The sequence below is a fragment of the Halichoeres trimaculatus genome, unplaced genomic scaffold, assembly GCF_033239565.1.
Source record: "Halichoeres trimaculatus isolate MK-OKI-2021-1 unplaced genomic scaffold, fHalTri1.1 fHalTri1_scaffold_14, whole genome shotgun sequence".
NCBI classification, from domain to species: Eukaryota; Metazoa; Chordata; class Actinopteri; order Labriformes; family Labridae; genus Halichoeres; species Halichoeres trimaculatus.
The window spans coordinates 12,116,820-12,138,521 of NW_027437192.1; the positions used below are offsets into that span (position 1 = coordinate 12,116,820).

The following is a 21,702-nucleotide window of genomic DNA, read 5'->3' on the forward strand; positions in this document are numbered from 1 at the left end:
TTATGTCTATGTTTAAAAATTGTAAGAAATTGTAATACCCCCTCTTAAAATCATCCAGAAAAGTGGCTCCATGTCAGATATGTCACACCAATTCCCTCAAACTGAATCAAGTGTTTCATACCAAGGTTGTAGTTATTATTTCCTTAACCCTTCAACATGCTGCTCAACCATTTGGTAGAGCATTTTTGTGTCGCTATATGAACTTAGTGAAACCTGATTGGGTCTTCTCTATGGCTTGGAGTAATATTTAACATTCATCTGTGTGTCTGCAGCCAACATTTGAGCCCTGTCTTTGATGGTAATACCTCACTTTTCCTGACATGTCTTTCTTACCATGACATATCCAGGTGCACAGAGGCAGAGCAGCAAGCAGTGATTCCAAAGATGGAACAATGCAGCATTGTTCTCTTCCTATCCCTAAGTAAACCAATCCTCTGCGTGGCCTTGCCGTCTGCCCGAGGAGGCGGGTGGGTATTGAGTTTTTATGTTGAGTAATGCTGATGCTCCTTTGTGGGGGGATCGTTGCTTAACACTCTGTGCACAATCTGGCCCAGTGTTGTCTTTGGCCTACTAAACTCTGCTCAACACTTTGTAAAAACTCCCCAATGGCTGTTAGACAGCGAGGAGAAAGTGGGTAGAGGGAGGAAGGAAGACTCTGAAGTGGAAGAAGGGAGAGGAGAAGCAGGAAGGAGAAATGGAGGACGAGCAGCCAGATGAGGATTGGGATGGATTTAGGGATAGATGAGAGCTGACTGAAAGGATTGGTGAGGGTGAAGAGAGGATGGATGGAGGACTAGCAAGGGGATGGATTCAGTTATGGAGGGTGAGAGAGGGGGCATGCCGGTCCAAAGATTGGTTGTTTAGCACTGCAGACAGTTCAATACCTGGACAAAACAGGCTGCTTAGGCTGTGAAAATCCTGTGAAAAACAGTGCTCAGGCTGTCATGGTAGTATGTTAGTTAGAGTGTGATTTACAGCTTTGACAAAATGCACTTGTTCAGTAAAGATGATGAGTCAGTGCCTGAAGTACACTATCAGCCCACTTCAAAGTAAAAACCTGCAGCAAATAATGTTGTGACAAATTAGATCTCATCCAGGGCCACAACAAAGTGACTGAACGACAAAATGCCTGCAGGTAGGAAAGAATTTATCAGCAGTGAGCCGAGTACCAAATCAGAGGGAGGAGACTCTGAAAGATGAGTCACAAAGGTGCAAGCTCGACACTTTAACCACCCCAGGGATAAAACTATGGTGCACTTACACGCTTCTTACCAAGAGTCAAAGAGTTAAGCACCAAACATTGCTCAAATTAAGTGAAATACCATCAGTAAAGTTGGGTTTAGACTGGTTCTGGAGTGTAAGAATACTGAGCTCCAACGATACATACCTGCAGAACCCTGATAACAGCAATGATGGCCTATTATCTGCTGAGCTTTTTATTTTTGGAAAGCGTGGTTATATCTTACGGAAGCGCATTGCATTCACTGGATAAAAAAAAAAATAGAAACCTTATCTCGTAATTATGAGATCCTGATCTCGTAATTATGAGATAAGATCTCGTAATTACGAGAAAAGATCTCATAATTACGAGAAAAGATCTCATAATTACGAGAAAAGATCTCATAATTACGAGAAAAGATCTCATAATTACGACATCAGGATCTCATAATTACGAGATCAGGATCTCATAATTACGAGATCAGGATCTCATAATTACGAGATAAGGATCTCATAATTACGAGAAAAGCAAAGTTTCTTCTTCGTGGAATATAATACGGAAGTACAGAAGCGTAAATCCTACTGCAGTGATGGAGCTGTCCCAGTGCTATGTTCTAACCACCTTCTCGGTTTGAGACACGGGGAAATGTTTCTGAAAAATAAGAACGAAAAACAGAAAATCCACGATTTTCTGTCCTGGTTTTAAAAATGAAAAAACGAAAAATAATAAAAGATTGTGTCAAAATTGTTTGTGAGATATCTTGATATTAAATGTGAACATCTCTCTTTTAAAATTAGACTAATAACTCACATTGAAGGTTTATACAGACATGTTCCTGAGCTTTTTTTTCTTTATAAGTAACAGATCGCTGACGATTCACTCCATCTTATCCGCGCGCATCTGCGCACTCCCATGTGTTTCAATGAGACAGTCAGTACACAGTCTGCTGCTGTCTGATCTGCTCTCAGATAAACCAAGAAACATCAGAGAAGATGATAAAGTTTTTTTCTCTCCTTCGTTTTCACCTGTTCCATGAGCTATGAATCATTTCATGCGTAACGGCTTTGCCTTAAATTCTCTTCCGCAGCGCTCTCTCATCAGTAAAGAGGCTGCATTTAGGAAAAAGAGAATTTAAGTATACCAAGAAGTAATCTTAAAATGGCTCACTTCATGCTTAACGGCTTTGTGCCTTTATTTCTCATCCGCACAATCATCCGATTGTGTTATGAGAACTTCTCCAACATTGCGCAGCATGTTTTTGGTTTATTCATTGTATTTAGCCCCTCTTCACGTCAGCCTTAAGACTCTTTTACCACCGCAGAAGCACTTTGGTTAATCAGATGTGCCCTGATCAATTTCATGACTTTGATCAGGGCTCTAAATTCGTAGACCAGACGCAAACAGGCGCACCTGCCCTGCGCCGGCCTTCGCCGCACGGACAGGGTGTGACCGGCGCACTTTGCAAGTTTCCTGCAGTGCCAAGAACGACGCATCCACGCGTCCCTAAATGCTAGAGGGGAGGAAAAGCCGTGAGTAGGTTTAACACAGCCGAGCGCTGTGTTCACCAATCAATTGACCACCTCTCTTCGCCATTAAATGCGCTGCAGCTGAGGGCTCATTAAGACTGACCCCCGCCACCACAGAAACTGTGCTGGAAAGAGCCGGTTGCGGAGACGGTCAGAGCCGCTGTCCCTGCAACAGGGGAATGGACAGCGGGGCGCATTGGAGGACACGAAGCGTGTCACCGTGTGGGCCAGCTCCTCTCTGATGTTTCTTGGTTTATCTGAGAGCAGATCAGACAGCAGCAGACTGTGTACTGACTGTCTCATTGAAACACATGGGAGTGCGCAGATGCGCGCGGATAAGATGGAGTGAATCGTCAGCGATCTGTTACTTATAAAGAAAAAGCTCAGGAACATGTCTGTATAAACCTTCACTGTGAGTTATTAGTCTAATTTTTATATAGAGATGTTCACATTTAATATCAAAATATCATACAAACAATTTTGAAACAATCTTTTATTATTTTTTGTTTTTCCATTTTTAAAACCAGGACAGAAAATCGTGATTTTCTGTTTTCCCTTGGTGAAAAAAACAAAACAAAAACGATTAGCCAATCAGATGAGGCCGCGGTCATGACACTGCTCATCTGTGATTGGCCAAGACTGTGCCAGGGGAAGCCACCCTGTCTTTGGCCTCAAACCAATCAAATCACAGTATCGTCATCAACAAGCCACTGAATGAAATCAGGGAGGTTAGCACGTTAGCAGTGTGCATGAAGCGGCCGGTTGTGTGTTTGAATGGGCGGTTGAATGAATTAATAAGATGTTTAAGCTAAATCAAGAGGACAATGTACGTGTGTGAATTAGTGAGTGAGGGAAGGGTGTGTGTCGTTGTTCAAAGTAAGTAAAATAAGCGCTCTCTGGGCGCTCTAACAGGTCGCTCCGTTACATGAAATAGCGATATACAAGCTGCAACATGTACCACACTCCCTAAAAATCATACAGATTAGAGGCTTTGTCTCACTTGGCTTCTTCAAAAAATAAATAAATAAAAAAAATCCCCACGCCACCCCACTGATAGCACTGGGACAGCTCCATCACTGCAGTAGGATTTACGCTTCTGTACTTCCGTATTATATTCCACGAAGAAGAAACTTTGCTTTTCTCGTAATTATGAGATCCTTATCTCGTAATTATGAGATCCTGATCTCGTAATTATGAGAAAAGATCTCGTAATTATGAGATCCTGATGTCGTAATTATGAGATCTTTTCTCGTAATTATGAGATCTTTTCTCGTAATTATGAGATCTTTTCTCGTAATTATGAGATCTTTTCTCGTAATTACGAGATCTTATCTCATAATTACGAGATCAGGATCTCATAATTACGAGATAAGGTTTCTATTTTTTTTTTTATCCAGTGAATGCAATGCGCTTCCGTAATATCTTAATAAACTTTGATTTATATTATTTTCTTGTGTCTTTTTTAGATGGTTTTCACACCTGAAAGTCCGGACCAAAGTCCATGTTCTTGTTTCATTGTGAACATTTGGTTTGGTCTGTTACAGTTTCACACCGTCATTATTGCAAACAGACTGAAGTTGATTTTTGCTTGACACGTCTGCGGGGTCTGCACGGCTTCAGGCAGACGAATGATGTCATTTTTGCACCTACACCTCGCACCTCGCACCTCGCACAGTCCCTTTCATGTGTAGAATTTCTAAGCTTCTGCATCTGTATGTCTCTTCACACAGAGATCACCATGCTAAATGAGTAGTAAATATTTCATGGCGTGAAATTGCAGCCACTCAAAAAGCCTGGGAAAATCTGTGGTACAGATATGTCATGTTGTAAACAAAGGCTAACTTTTTTGACTCTCATTTAGTACCCAAATTTTGTGCGTCTCATTTCCGTGCATCACATTTGCACGGAAATGAATAACACAACCTAAACTGACCTTACGACGAATGTAGTATCATCATCATCTATGTGCTTTGTGAGTTTCAGTAGTTTACATTGATTGGTCACTTTGCCAGCAGCCAAATTCCACCCCCTTTTTTGGTCCGGACCAGGGTCCAGGGGAGATTTCACACCTATCATTTCAGACCACACAGGAAAGTCCTAAAGTCCGGACCAAATAATGTTGGTGTGAAAGCCCCCATTGACATATTTTCACTTTAAATGACGCCAACCAGCCAGAGTTTCACTCATTTGTACAAACATTTGTATCCTTGGATGGTCACAGTGAATAGGGAACACTAAGCATTGTTAGGATATAACCATGTAAAACATTTTAACAGTATGTCTACCCACAATGCAATTATTCTCACTTTATCGATATAAATGTGATTAATTCATTGCTGAGCCCTTAAACCCTGCTCCAGAAAATCCAAACTATCCTAATGATCCTGTGAGGTCTTGTGAAGTCTCTATCATCAACACATCTTATCTCTGCTCCAAGCCCAGTTTCTTTAAGTGTTTAACATTGCAGTAGAAGGGTTCCTATTACTGTGAACTTTGCAACTTGTTGACGTCTGAGCGTCAGGATTAAGAACATGCCAAAATACAACATTAAACCACTCAAACTAATTACTACTTCTTGTCACCTAATCTCACATCTAGATTGTGTTTGCAGATCTGAATTCAGCTTCGTATTTCCACTGAGGATTTATATTTGTGGTGCAAATATTTGGATACAATATTCATGCAATTTTCCTCCTGCTCTTTTCCCCGCTCATACTTAAAACAAATTCTTGTTGGTTTGATTGCCTGCTGCTGCACGACCTTTTCTCTAACTCATCCAGAAGTTCACATCCATCAAAACCTCATTTACAGCTCACTTTGCAATTAGAGAGGTGCTGGATAATGCACCATTTCTGTTTTCCACACAGTAACCTTTTTTTTTTTCCTACAGCCTCACAACTGGAGACTTGACTCACTCTGTACCTTAATGAAATCAAATATGTAGGATGAATTTATTTGAGCAATAATGACCCACGTAGAGAGTAATTTAAAAATCAGCATCCCTGCATTCCTCTCTGCACACCTGATCTTCCTGGCGTGTGTAAAGGAGCACAGCCCAGTCGGTCGGCTCCCTTTGTGAGTCCCTGGATATGTTTTTCAGATGTACGTCATAAAGTAGCCCTATAAACGACCACAAACGGGTCGTTTTCTCTGTTCCCCGAGCTGATTTGTTATGGCTGTCTCAAGCCTTCCTGCCACTACAGCGGCTGGTGTTTAGAGCCAGTATTTAGTCTGGCGATTGTCAGAAACGCTCCAGTGAGTATATTCCTTAGGGGCCAAAAGTGACATTCCAGACCCGGTGCTGCTGCTTTGCATGTGAAAGAAGATGAATATTCAAAGGAGGAGGATGTGTTTTCTCTCCTGTGCATAACTCTACATAAACATGTCTGAATGTGTGCGTGTGTGTGTATGTGTGTATTTCATCTTTTTACAGTCAGTGCATTCTACACGCCAGTAATAAGCTGCTTTATGATGTATGTATGTGTGAGTTTGCTTTAACATTAGCTGTTTGTACTTGTTCTGTTGGGTGTGTTAATCCTCCTGTGTGTGTGTGTGTGTGTGTGTGTGTGTGTGTGTGTGTGTGTGTGTGTGTGTGTGTGTGTGTGTGTGTGTGTGTGTGTGTGCCCATGACAGTGACATGCACTTCCTTGGGTGTATTTCACACATTTATAGACAGAGTATGAGAGAGGTGCATAAGAGTCGAATAAATTTACTCATACAGATGGTATGACACACCACTCAACAATCATGGTTCACTCAACATGCTTGCAACTTTTTCATTCATTGAAAACAAATTCAAGGAATGGAAAAACCACCAAATCAAACCGAAACAGTTTTCATGAACAATAGTTAGTTAAGAGCAAATATTGCACAGAAGAATCAGTGCAAGGAATCAGAAAACAGAACAATAACATTTAGTAAATAATGACTTTTTTTTTTTTTGCATTTTTTCTCAATATTGCTTGATTATAAATTCTACTGGCCTATCTCTTCCTGTTTGAAATCCAAGAGTTCTTGAAAAGGTGCGGTTCAACAAGAGGTACTGACTTACATGGGTTACACATCTCACAAATGGTTATTATTTACTCTTAATTTTTTTTTTCATCTGTATTTACAATCCAAATCAAATTTTATTCCTTCTCATTTTTCTTTTTTAAAAAAAAATCACATCTTTATGCTCCAATCTTGTTATTAGTATGTTGGGATGGTCATGGAATTAGATACTTTGACAGGTACCAAACGAATTCTGTCAAAAGTACCAGGTACCGATTCACGTAAAACCGAAAGGTGCCATGTTTAGGTACCTAAATGCATTCCTGTGACTGTGAGGGAGTGGAAGAGTAGAATATTTTCCATGCTGGGCATGAACACAGCATTGCAAGGTTATGTAAGGAAAATTAGATATGTTATTTTTTTACATTCTATTATTAAACAAATTGATATTTTTTACCACATAAAAACAAAAAAGTACCAAAAATTGGTACCGTTGAGTACCGGTACAGATTGCCAGGTACCGGGCATCGTTTCAAATGTGAAAGGTTTTCATTCCTATGTACCTGCATAGTTACTTTGTATGTTCAGCTCTCTGTCATTGGTGTAAAGAAAGCTAGTGAAGCCTCTTGCAACACAGCCCAAATGATGAATCTGAACCTCAGTCCATTATCTGACAGGCAAAGTAGCCAATCACAGTGTAGGACTAGAAGAAGGGCGGTAGACCAAATTTCTTTGGGGGACCCGGCCACTCCTGACCACTCTTCTGGGTCCAGCCCTGTTTTCTCTGACCTATTTGTGCTTTTATAATCTCTATATAACTACCTCAATGTGTTTGTGATATTGCATCATTCACGAAAGCTGTATCTTAAAATCAGCCTGTGGATGAGCATAATCTGTTATGTGTGCTGCTTGTGTTTGTGTAGCACAGAGTGATACCTGCCTACATCTGTCTTAAATGTGTAAAAATACTCCCTGTGAGTCTGCTATTTATAAAGGTTAACGTTGCTCAGTTATGCAAACATTACGTAGCACCTTTAACATACGACTGTGGGCAGGCAGTCAAACACACACTGGGGTCAGTGTCAGGCTGTAACTCATGCGTGAGGCTGCTGGGGAGCCTATTTAGCTGCTCCTGCACCAATTACAGCCTTATTTATGAATTTGGACACAGCTGACCTTCTGAAAGAGGAGACGTAAATTTGTTTGTCTGGCGAGGAGCGTAACAAATGGCATTCTGGGACAGCCAACGCTTCCTCTCCATCAATCTGTCTCTAGTGTCTCTGTCCCTCTGCTGGCATTCTCCATGCTACAGTTATAACTCCTACAACTGGTCAGCTCTGTGGTCAGTCATTTAGAAATGCCTGTCAGTCAACAAATATGTCTTCCTGTACGGAAACACCAAGGCCAGATATGGGGTGTATTTGGAATTCAGTGCCTCGCTCCTTTTCTTGATGCCTTTATGCTGCCTATGAGAACATTTAAAGCCCGGATGCCAGGCAATGTGCGTGACTGGATTGGAAGACATTTGTCTCACTGAGAGAAGAAGGGTCACGCTGGAAAAGAGCTAACCCCGCTCTCTGCTCCCTCTCCACAGGCCTCTGTTTGTGCTTACACTTCCTGTGAAAAACATAACTGACTTCTGAGGAATTTGCCCAATTAAAGACGCAGAGCGAGCCGGGGCAGGAGGGAGGGGAACGGGTGGTCATGATTTCATATATCTGGTGTTGTTTTACACAGAAATGGAACTCTATACCCTGGTCTTCTTTGTCCATGAAATATATCATTCAAATACGGGAAAGCCAAAATGCATTAATTCACAAAGAGTGATTATTCTTTATCAGGATGGGTGACAGATTGTACTCAAATATGCTGCCTGAACAAGTCCAGACAGAAAATTTGTGGTCTTGACTTGACAACAATTTGGACAAACATTTGCCAGCCCAACATTTTTACTGTGCAGAGTTTTATCGTCAGTGTTGGCTGCTCCCTCTTAGACAATGATTTCAAACAGCACTGGGTGAGAAATTCTTGAGTCATCCAACTAAGTTTGGCTGCAAAATCAGAAACTGCAAACTTGCAAGTTTGATCTTCAAACTGCAAAACTCACTTACCTGCCAGACTTAAGGGGTGATTACAAAGTAGCAATAAAAGAACAGTGACTGAGTACTTTTATTTTGTAATGAACAGGGTTTTTGTGGCATCCTGTGGAGGTCACAGAACATTAAAAGGGGGTCGGGCAGCAGGGGCGTGTCAAAAGGGATGACCAAGGGTGGCAGCAGCCTTGAAATCTGACTGGCCACCTCATAATCAGTGGTGCAATCAGTTAAAATCAATGGTTTCTTTGTCAGTAAGAACTATTTGACAATGAATGGATTGATAGAAAAGTCGCTCCTCTTTCTGCTGAGTGCCTCACTCACAGTTTATAGATGTTGTGGACTTGTATTGTGCTAATTTGGCCTAGCAAACTTCGCTGATGACCTTAGTTTTTGTTTGTTGCAAAGAAGTTCTACTCACAGACTTTGACAACCAGTAGTCACCGTTTTTTTCTGGTTCTTCTGATTTTTTTTTTCTTTTTTTAGGATAATGATAAAACCATGACTTATATCTACTATTTAGACTGTTTACCGACCTTTTGACCTCAGTACAACAGAGGTTTGTTGTACATCATTTTATATTAAGAAACTTGACAAGCAAATTTTCTAACCCCCTTGGCCGACAACTTCTTTGAGCAAGCAATTCATTTTTGTCGTTAAATATTTTGAAGACTTTTTTCTTTGTCTTGTCAGGTGAATGTGGCTCATTTTGAGTCTAATAAGGCAGTTTTACTAAAAACAAGATTTAAACACTTTTTGGGGTTTCAGGAGATGCAGTGTGATTTCTCTCTGGGGTACTTTTTCTACTTTGAGTCAAGCTCCAGCAAACTTTTGCTCATTAGCTGACCAAAGTCCCTCCTCTAGTTCAAAGACATGTCGGGGAGTGGGGGAACTTTAAGAACTGCGACAGTTGCAAGCTGGAAATGTTTTTAAGTCGGACAGACGGTGCTTGTGGAAACTCTGATCCTAAGAGTCATGGTTGTAAAAAATGAGCCACACATTGGCTGATGAAGGGTTTGGTGTCATGCTGACCTAGAAAACAGTCAATGGTTCATACGTTACAGCCAAATTTGATCCGACACACACAATTTGGAGTCACTAACAGCATTGTTGACGTGTTTCCTACTATGAGATGTTCCATTGACTTTATGTTGAATTGATTCCTGTCCGCTCAAGCTTGAGGTTGGTTGGTTTTGTTAAATAAGTGACCTGGAAATAATCTCTAACTGATTTGTCTATAGAGCACAGCCACAGTATATCAGTGGATCTATTGGAAGCAGAGAATACCAGCTCAGGTTCAGTTTGAGGCCAAAGTTTAGAACATTTTCTCTATCTCTTCTCCTGCACTTTCCATCACCCTCTGTCCCTCTCTTGGTTGCACAGTCTTTAAATGAGTGTCTCTGTCCTCCCACTGCTTCGCTCCATCCATCCTGCAGTCTCCACTCCCACACCGGCTAGTTGCAAACAGACCCAGCTGGCCATAATGATGACAAATCAGCCCAAATATTTATGTCCATCGAGTTTCACTTTGGCTCTGCCCACAGTTTGCTCGTTTTGCTCATTTTTTTTTACAGATCCCTCTGCGGCAGTCACCTCATTTGGAGCCAAACCGTCGTAATCGCTCTCTACAAACAGCCCTCAGCCTCAGTTATGTCACCTAAACACCAGTCACTGTTAATGTCAGCAGAGAACCAAGTTTACGATTGGCAAAGAGCTGGTTTAAACATAGAAGTTGGTGTTGTTCTTATGCAGATTTTTGTGTGGGCCTGTTGACCAACCTGCCCTGTATATTCAATATGTTGTATATTCTAGAAGGAAGTGTCTGTTTGTCTCGGCTCCTACTCCTTTTTGCAGAAAGTAAACAAAAATCTGAGAGTTAAACGCAAAGTACAACGCTGAAAATGATTTTACAAATCTTCGATTGGAAAGGGGCATTTTGTAACTGTTCCTATGGACTAAAAAATCCTCCATCGATGAGCATTTCATGACTGGTAATACATAAAGGCACTTGAATGTAGTGATGACCCAAGAGAAAGCAAACGATGCCCTCAACTAAAAAACCCTATAAGCTACTGTGACTGAGGGAAAATTAAAAAAAAACATTATGCTACCATAGTTTGAAGGCTAGCTGAAGCTTGCAACATTTTTTAGGCAGATTTGATTATGTAAAGTTAAGATAATGAAATACATAAAAGACCAAAAAGAAACTGTTTCATAACAAAAAAGAGGACAACAGAAGAACAGTGCTTTCCCATCACCCAACGTGGATGCTATATTTTAAGGATATCCATTAAGGAAAGCCACATAATGCTAACATTAGCTCAACACATCTTGTGTTTCTTTCTTTTTCTTTCTTTGTTTTTTTTTTTTTAATTGTTTGATTTTGGCGTGTTTTTAAATTCAATTTAGAACCGAAACACCAACTACCTGAAAAACAAGAGGAGGGTAAAGGGAAGTGTTGAGTTTATGTCACCTATAAGGGACTTTTGATTGGCTTCGGTTGTGGGGCCCCTAGTGGACAACACAGTATCTGTAATATTTCTATTGATTGTTTTGTCTTGGTTGATTTGGTACTTTTTTTTAATCCTGTTATTCATGTACTGTTTAGATGAGGGATTAGGACAATGTCAAGGAATAACAATGAAAAGTGATTGGATATTTTTTGGATTAATTTGTTATTCACAAGATTTAAAATGTAATACTGGGATGATACCACACATTTTTCAGGAAAAACTTATTTTAAAAGAAAAAAAAATACATTCATGAGAGTGAAAGTTTATAAATACAGGCTATAACTGATATATATGAAGGTTAAAAATAATATATATGGGGATATCAGAGGAGCAGCTACAGAGTGGATATCTTTGTAAAGTTACACTCAACAACTTGATTGTTGACTCAGTATTTTAAACACTATTCAGACTCTTGATTCTCATGACAATGTGGTGCTGATTCAGTGTATGAACAACTTTTTATCATAGACATTATCAGACGTAACATTAAGTCTTTGCTCCTATATATTTATGACTTTGATCTCTAAATTTCAATTAGCTGTTTTGTAAGATGGCCTTGTTACACTGTTTTAGTCTTGTATGATGTGTCTCTCACTGTAAATCTTTGCAGTGGAAAATGTAAACAAAGGCCATGACCAACTTCCTACCTAATCACACCTACCCTAAAGCAATAGTTACAAGCATTGAAACAACTGTTTTTACACTAATGAATCTTAATGGCGATGTTTTGTTTACTTTGCAAGTCAAATAGAGTAACAGTGTTAGTTTCTGTCTGATTCATAAATAGTTAAAAATCCCTTATAGGAGCTTTAAAAAGTCACTGAAAGAGCTTAAAAATGATTGAAAGGAGTTTAGCTGTAATTTTGTTGCTGTTTTTAGATCCCTGATTAACAATTGCACGGCTGTTTTGTTTCATTCTTTCTTTACAGTCACGTACCGTTTACGGTTTGATGCATTACAGACCCGACACTGTTCTGTCCATGCTCTCTGCGTCTAATGTCAACCCCTCCCACTCTGAACAAATGACTCTTTGTTTTTTCACAGCGATGCTACATAAAGCACGCCTTGTTTACCTCCTCAGCTCTTGTCCTTTCTGTCAGATACAATGTATGCATCCTATCTCTTCCCCCATGTGGAAGAGTGTGGAAAAGATATGGCCTCTGTTTTACCTCTGGGGCTCTGTATCCAGACACATGGGTCTCGACATGGAAGACAACATCCGGCTCTTATCTACCCCAGAGAGAAAGGGAGGGGGAAAACATAGAGCAAGTGGGTGGGAGAGAAAGGGAAAATTGGATGAATGGAGATATAAAGAGGAAGTAAGATATTTAGGTAGTATAAATATGAAAAGGAAGGGAAAACGAAGGAGAAAAAATAAAACAAAAGAGAAAGAGTGCCATCCATCATCCCTAAGTTGGGGAGATACTGGAGATGGACCAATCAGCATGTTTAAAATTAGCCCCCCTTTGCGTCATTGTCCACAGCAGTGTGGGCTTACCAGCGTCCCAGATCCCAGGGCTTTTTTGTTTTTACTGTAGAAGACGAAGGCCCCCAGGCAAACTGGAGCCTGAGAGAGGCGAGTCCTGTACTTCAATCTGTCTTTCACTCATCCATCCCTCTTTCATATTTCTGTCACTCCCCCTCATGCTTTCTTCTCACTGTTCTTTAAGGCCTTGGTTTCTTCTCCCTCATACCTGCAACTGCATTCCCTTTCCCCTTTCGTCCTCTCTCTTCTCTACACTCTCTTCATGCAGAGAGCTCTCACTCTTCCCTATTAGGATACATTTGGCTGTAGAATCAGCGGCGATGCATTCCCAGGTGAGCTGGGGATGATTTGCTATTCACTCCTCTGGCTATGGGTTTACCTCGGCGGGTGTAGACAAAGAGAGAAAGACAGCGAGGCATGAAAACCAGAGGCAAAAGAAGGACAGACGAATTCTCTCTATCCCTTCTGTGTTTCAGTGTCCCTCCCTTTTTTTCCCCTCAGCATTGAGATGCAGCGGCGGTTCTCAAAACACATGTTTAAAGGCTAAAGGTTTGGAAGCAGCTATCCAGGATGGATGGGGGATTTGTGTTCTTTCTTGTGCTTAGCGGCTGCTGTGAATGCAGCCGACCGCCGAGCTAGCTGTTAGTTCTGGCAGTTTGGAAGGGATGCCTCTGGGACTATGCTTGTCTTTAAGAGTCTTTGCACAGACTTTGCCAGCATGAATTAATGGAGGATGAGCTGAGAGGCTTTTTTCTTCAATTTAAGGAGACTGCTTGTCATTTTTTGTGGCAGGTTTTTCCTCCGTGCGTGCGTTCATGTGCGTGTGTGCCAGTGACTTCTTGAACCCAAACACACACGCACATGAACTCACACTCCCCTGCATGGTGACAGCTGATCTCTGGTAGAGGCGTTCTGGCCGTGGGGGGTTTGGGCTGGGTTGGGGTTGGTTTACTGATATTGACAGTGTGGCCTTGTCTGGCCTCTTGCCAGTGTTGAGCTAGCTCTCACTGACTGCTCTGGCCTCCTATAAATCAGGGCCAATTACCACAGTAGTGCACAGCCGCCTCTCCTCCAGTCGCAGCCCTGCCCTGCAGAGTGCAGGGAGGAAGGAAGAGAGGCAGGGAAGCCACAGCCCTGCTTTCAGTCCAATTACTGCTACAGCTGCCCTCCCCTCTGTTTGGCAAACATTGCAAACACCCAGAGTAAGTTTTTGCCAATTTTTGTACGAGAAGGGGAAGCTTATCTACAGATATTATGAGTGCAAACATTAGCAACATTCCTGGTCTAGAGTGACCATGCAGTACAAAGTCTTAATGGTGTAATAGCATTATTATAAAACTACTTCCTTCCCCTTCTCAAATTGTTCTTTCAAAGTCCTCATTTTAACTCAAGCCTTTGTCATATCAGCTAGTTATTTTGGCAAAATGTCAACTCTAGTGAAAACAATAAATCTCTAAATGTGGTGATATAGATTTTCTTCTGTCAAATGAAGGTCTTTGTATTGCTTTATAAGTTCATGTCAGAATATCTCTTCTCTAAAGTTCAGTTATTCTGTAAAAGTAGGAAACAACAAGGCTTTAAAAGTAAATGTTTTTTTCTTTCTGATAAAACAAGAGCTTGGCAGGTGCATCTTAACAGGGTTAATCATTTGGCAGACCATGGTCACCGATTTCCGTGATACATTTTCTGTGCACTTGTCTTCTGATTAAAAAGAAAAGAAATCAGGATTTAAAAAAAAAAAGCAGAAATAAGAATGGGGGTGTTGATGTAAAATGTGGTGATCATGTGCCTTGTTTAGTTAAGTGTGTATTTGTTCATTCTGATTAGCCGGTAAATAAGTCAACAAAAAAACACAATATTGTCGACTGAGGTTCAGTCAGGAACCCGTTTGTCAAAAGAAATCGCTTTAACCATCCAATAAGTTAATTTGATGGTTATGGTTCTGTTCTGGAAGTTCCCTGCCCTCATCCTTAAGTAGAATGCAAAAGCTGCGTGCAGGGAGAGCACATCTCCCTTCTCTTTCATGTGCATATATGAGTAGCAAAGGCAGGGAGAGCAGCAGCAAAGTACCCCAGAGATACAGAAAAGAGCTTCAGTAACTTAACATATGACACTGGTGAAATCTGACAGTGTATAAAAAGAGATTGGGAGAGCACACCTCTCCCTCTTTTATGCCCACCTGAATAGCAAAGACGGGGAGAGCAGCAGCAAAGACAAAACAGTGTGTGAGGGATTTGCAAATGTAGGCAGATTAAGGCAGTTTGAATACAACCCCAATTTTCTATTTTCCGATTGATGTGTGGATATAATCAGCTGAGTTATGAGCAGCTGATGTTCTGTAGGCCCAGCTTGACTTAGTAGCCTGCCTGAACTGACACCATGATCATATTTTTCCATCTCAAATTGGTCTCAATATCAGTCATGTCATCTGCCGGGCTTCAAACAGGACATCAGTGTAAGTAAGACAGCGAAACTGCCTTAAGTCGATGCATTAAGATTTCATACGGTGTAGAAATGCTGTTCATGCAGTCCAGGAACATGTGAATAACATAAACACAGTGGGTTCAGGTCTACATATTACTCTTGGTGACAGAGAGAGCTAGCTATGGTGTGTGTAATAAAACAGTGTGTTGTCCTTGTGTGGGTGTGGGTGTGAATATACTGCACCGCGCTGTGTGCCCTCAGCCTATGTAACGTGTGCAAGATTTATCATCTTCACTTAATACGCTCATAAACATTCCCCTGGCATGTCACAGAGGCTGTGTAACCCCCCCTCCCCTTGCACGGCTGGCTCGGTAAATTGGGCCTGTGTAAACCATTCTACCCGTCTAAAATACAGTGCGGCAAATTGAAATCCCCAGTAAGCCTCTGTAGCGGCATGTCACAGCTGGGTAGGGAGGAGGTAGAATGGAGGTTTTTCTCATTTACCACCTGGAGGTTTTTGAAGTGTCATAACCAGCTTTTCTCCCACACTGTCTTCTTTTTTTTTCATCCTTAACTCTTTCGATCTTTCTTTGTTTGTCCCTCCCTTCCCCTCTTGGTTCCATTTCCTTTCCTTTCTCGCTAAAACACCCTTTGTCAAGTGCTGTATTCAATCCCCATCATTCTGACACATAAGGATTTGTATTTATTATATATTTGAGACTCTGGATCTTACAGGCTGACAGGCTGAGGATAAACAGCAGTCACAGAAACGTCCGGGAAGAAAAAACAAGCTCAGTTATTAACCTCCTGTAGGGCAACCAGATGAAGCCAAGAGAGAATTCGATTAAACACTGAGAAGGGGAAACATTTTTGGCGGAAGTGTGAGCTTGTGTGATAAAGCAACATTCAGTGCATTAAAATCCTTCACTCTTTGTATGGGGTCACTTTTAGGCTGCAAATACCACAAGAAAAAGAAATGGTCATTTTCTACTTATTATTAAAGGTTTTAACTGCTTAGCAAATAATAGAAATAAATAAAACATCTGCTCAGCTAACAGTTTGCCAAAGGAATCCTGGGCACGATGGCATTTAAAGCAAACTTCTGTCATTTTTAAACTTTGTAAGTCATCTCAAAATTGTCCTTTCATCAGATGTTTAGAAAGACAGAAAGGAAGTTTGAGAAGAGGTGTGACAATTTAAAAAGTAGACGATTAAAAAGGGTGTTTAAACATGCTTTATGTAGTGTTTTGCAATATTTCCTGGCCAGGTCTATTTGTTTTTGAGCAAAGGTGAGCTCTGAAGATAACCGTTAAGCCATGTGACACTACCGCCTACTAACACCAGGGCCAAACTCGTGTGAGGCAGCTCAGCTTGCTGCCCCCTCCTGACACCGCTAATTCCAAAAATGTAATTTGTGCTTCTTTTTCCCTTGGTCAACTGTTTCATGACTGGGGGGGACAACAACAAGTGTTGGAGAACTCCCCACTCCAAAAACTCAGCTCACGTCGTGAGTGGTAGCTCAGCTTGCAGCCTACCTTGCCAAATAATTGGGTTTAACAGCTGTACAGAAACAAGATTTTTATAGGGAGCTACTGCAGAAGGCTTTGAATAATTACCATGCTAAGTATGATTTTCCTTATTTTTGTTTTTAATATTATTTATTTAATTTATTTATTCATGAATTCATTTATTTATTTATCTATTAATTTTATTTATTTATTTTATTTTATTTATTTATATCAATCTGTCACTTATTTAAACATATACATGCTCTTTTGTCAGCGTCTAAACCTTTTCTTATCCCCCATATCCAAACATATTATATCCTAGAAAGCTTGTGAAACTCCTTGTTCATGTTTTTACTTTGATGGAGCAAAAAAAAAAAAAAAAAAAAAAGAAAGAAAAAGAAAAGAAAAGAAAAAAATCCATAAGCCCTTGGGAATTGGACATTAAACCCACTCACCCGATCAGATCATCTACCAAACCATTTCCGCTCCTCTGGGACAACAAGCACCCATCCTCTTCTTCATCCCAGGGGACTTTCAGGACTTTTTCTCTCTTTCCCTTCGGATAACTTTTCTCTCCAACTTCTCCCCCAACAATGTAAGTAATGGGCTGCTTCTGACCCTCCATGCCTCATTGTGTAAGATTTCAGCTTCTGACCTTAAAAAATGAAAGCAAATCGATAGGGCGGGACACATGAATTCCAAAGCCCAGGATGCAAGCCAAAGCACGGAGCCCAGGGAGTAGGAGGAGGAAGAGGAGGGAGGGCTTCATGTATTACTGAAGGCCTAAAACAAAGACAGAACGCTGGAGAGAGGCTTTCAATTAACCTTCAGCACTGAAGGCGACTCTGTGTAGTGTCGCCTGTTTGTGCTAGTTTGTAAGTGTCACACAGTATGTTAAGTACTTAGTGTATAATTGAAGCCACAGTGGACTTAAGGGGGAGACTGAAGAGAAGAGGCAAGGGGTGTGGAGGGGAGGAGGGTGGAAGGTGAAAGCCTCAAAGTCGAGGTTTGAACTGCAGCTGTGCACATTCCACTGACTTTGAGTGGGAGAAAATAACTCCCATGGTGCACTCAGGAGATTAAGATTCTTCTACACTTGGGCCTCTGCATGAAAACGTGAGCGATCGGAGGCTAGTTCTCATTTTTCATTCCAGTGTGCAACCAGGACTACCAAGATGCCATGACCTGCTGAAGGACAGGTGGGAGGAAGATAGAGGAAATTTCAGCTGTTCTGATTGGCTACAACCATTAACACCCTTTACTCACAAGATTTTATCATACAAAACACATTAAGCATATTCCATTATCAGGTTCCTACTCAAAAAATGTTGGGCCTTTGAAAAGCAATACATCTGGCCTCTCCACCAATACTTGTTCCTTCCACTTATAAGTGCAACACCACAACTGAAATCTAATCAAGTGATTTAGTCTTATTTCTTGCAAAAATTTTAAGACTCAAAACAAACCACATTCACCTGGAAAGTTCAAACTTGCTTATTTCGAGATGCGATGGCAATACAAGAAACTGAACAAGTCATTTTTTTTCCCCATAGAGCAGATTTTTTACTCTTTACAAGCATTTTGCGTTCCTATTTGTCTTTATATTTTGAAATACTTTTGGGGGGAATTTTAAGTTGAATGAGGCTCATATTAAGTCTAAAAAGTCATTTTTTACTAAAATAAAGACATAATGAGACATACACGCAGCTTAGATTTCAGGTTTTTTAACTACATCTTCATCTGACTACATTGCTTGGCACCCCAACTTTGAACATTTTAAGTCTAAAGATGCTTCTGATAGACTCAAGTTTTCATTCAATCAATCAGCTTTAATTTGTAGAGCCCTTAACAACACAAAGGGTGACCAAAGTGCTTTCCATTAAAATCAGGACATCGCAATTCAAATTCAATATAATAAAGATATGATACAATTTAATAAAAATAGCAAAAATATGTCACCCCATTACTGTATGTAAAAAGTCTGAATAAATAGGTTTTAAGCCTGGATTTAAAACGCCCAAAGTCAGTGGTGGTGTGTATTTCAGCTTTGTTTCAAAGCCTGGGTCCAGCAACCGAGAAGGCCTGATCACCCCAGTGTTCAGCAAAAAACTAAAATCTTGTGAAGTGTTTTGGTCTTATTTTTGGTAGAAAATGTCGTCTTGGGCTTAATATGAGCCACATTCACCTGACTAGTCTAGAAAAATGTCTTATTTCTTTATATAAAGACAAAAATAAGGTCTGAATCGCTTGTAACAAGTCAGCAAAATCTGCCAATGGAACAAGAGAAAAGTTTCTTGTATTAAGACATTCTAGTTTCAAGCAAATTTTTCTTGTTTCATTGGCTGATTTTTTTTTTTTTCAAATTGTTAGAAGAAATTCAGACCTAATTTTTGTCTTTAATTCACTTAAAACAATACAATTTTCAGGACTTACCAGTTGAATGTGGCTCATGTCAAGAATAACCATACATATTTTACCTAAATAAGGCAAAAACACTTTATAAGATTTCAGTTTGGGACTTCCAGCAAGAGCTGATTTGAGGATGCAAGGTCCTTATGGGGTTCAGAACACACAGTAATTCTGTGAGATAGGGAGGGGCAAGGCCATTAAGGGCTTTAAAAACAAAAAGCAGCAATTTAAAATCATTTCTAAAAGAAACAGGGAGTCATTGAAGGGAAAACAAAACAGGGGTATCATGTTCGAAACATCAAGTATTTGTTGAAAAGACTTGAAGACACTGACATACAACGCATTGCAATAGTCAGGTCTTGAGCTGATAAAAGCATGAATGGTTCTTTCCAAGTCTACGCAATTTAAAAAGGTTTTTACCTTTGTTAAAACACATAACTGATAAAAACTCACCCTGACCACTCTGTCAATTTGTTTGTCAAATTTTAAAGGTGACTCCAAGATTCTTTACTATAGACAGACCGTCAGAGTATGCAGAGTCACCAAATAGAACATACTCTGTTTTATCTTCATCTAGGTGCAGAAAATTCAGCCCTAACCACATTTTAATGTCTGTAATACAGTCAGTTAGGGTTTGAAGAGCCCCACTTTTGTTAGGGAACACATAAAATATCTCTTTTAGTTCAGCTAATTAAACTTTACTCATAACAGCTTTAGCTTACAGAAAAAAAACACAAACAGGGCCACAGAAAGCCCTTCCTCCAATTCCACATCCAGCTATGACATAAACTCAAATTCGACAGCTCAGAAAGTAAATTGTTTGTACGGGCGGCGCTCAGAGACAGCTCTGGTGTTGATACGCTCCCTAAACTTGGCTGTTGTTTGAGAAAGGTGTTTCTGTTGTCACGTGGTTTTCCTGTGTGTGCCCACAAATATAAGAAGACAGTACAGTGTGTGTGTGTGTTAGTGTGTGTCCAGCCCGGCACAGCGAGCGGCTGCCCATCAGTTCCACTTAGCTCAGCGTGGTAATTGGCCGTCCATTGATGGACGTGGCTCCCTCTTCACGCTCCGGGGACCCCGGCTCTTTGTCTGGGGGAGAGGGAGGCAACACGCTGGCATGGCACACACACACACGCTTAAAATAGCGCATCAAATCAGCCGTGCATCGGCAGCCGCTGCTAACGTGTGAGGCCGATTGTGGGCGGGGTGGTGTGGGGGGGGCTAATGCTGGATGTGCAGGAGTACGTGTAAGTGTTTTCACAGCAGGGTGTGAGGTTTTACGGTTCACTTCAGGGAGAGTAAAGGGTTAAAACGGTTAACTGAAGCTAGTGGCGGTATTTAGTCATGTCCCCTCCATCCCTAGCAATTTTTTTTTCATTTCTGTTTCATCCATCACTCACTTACTTTATTGCACTGTGCATCGTCCTCCTCTCCTTCTCCTCTCCCCCACTCTCCTCTTGCCCACAGGGCTCGGTTCTCCCTCACTGTCACTATGTGCAATGTCCCTGCAATAGAGATATAAATGGGCTGTGAGCAGGAGGCCCTGACTCCTATACCATAAATCTACACTAACAGCACAACAGACTCCTGGAACGAGCAGGGGAGGGGAAGAGATGAAGCATACGGAGAGAAGTGGGGAACACGTTTTCTATGCGTCTGGAAAAATTTGGATTAAACTGGAAAGAGCTATTCATACTGAGATGTTTATGAAACAGGCTTCAGAGGATCACTGCGTCGAGATGTGACACCCTGTGAGGTGTAAATTGTTTTACAGTGCATTGAAATTGCTTTTGAGCGTATGAATAGTAAGCAGGAAGTTGGCATCATTTAAAACTGTTGGGAGCAGCTGGAAGTCTTATGAACTCTAATTTTAGTGAGGCCCCTTGGTGAAATGTTTACTTAAAATAAGAAATGTGGAAAAGTTGCACTTATGACTCCCTGGATAAAAGATCTGCATGCTAACAAAGGACTCAAGATGCAGTTTGGTGCTATATGATGGTGATATAAAGTGAGGGAAGTGAAATAATACACATACATCATTCGGAATATGCAAACCCATCTGACTTCTTCCTCACCTTTATGCTCGACACACAACAAAAGCTTCCCTCATCTGAGGTTAGATGTTTATTTTCTTGAAATTTTAATCTTTAATTTTCACTGTCTCGCTGAATGTTTTCAACTCTTTGTGACCTTGATTTCATCTTCTCTTCTCCCAAACTGTCTCCTCTCATAATTGCACTGACATTGAACTGATAGTGCCTGCTGTTTCTTTGCAAATATATAACTTTTTGACTCCGTCTTAAATTTTTTCCTTCTGTCCTGAAAATGTTTGCTTTTATTCTGCACAGGCAAAACTGCCACACCAAAATGCGCCTATCACAGATTTACATTCAGTTTAGGCAATGGATGTTGTGATTAGCAACAAGCTAACCCTGAAAGACGTCGTAGCCTCTACTGGCTCACTGGCGTCTCACTGTTTATAGTAAAAATGTTTTTTTTTATACTTTTTATGAGTCCCTTTCACCTGACCA

At 40.7% G+C, this 21,702-nt stretch overlaps 1 protein-coding gene across 5 annotated transcripts in view; it reads left to right on the top strand.

The window, feature by feature from the left end:
- Window positions 1-21,702, top strand: part of LOC141803459 (RNA-binding motif, single-stranded-interacting protein 3) — a 372,997-nt gene that overhangs the window by 137,263 nt on the left and 214,032 nt on the right. The gene's annotated exons all lie outside the window — the stretch shown is intronic.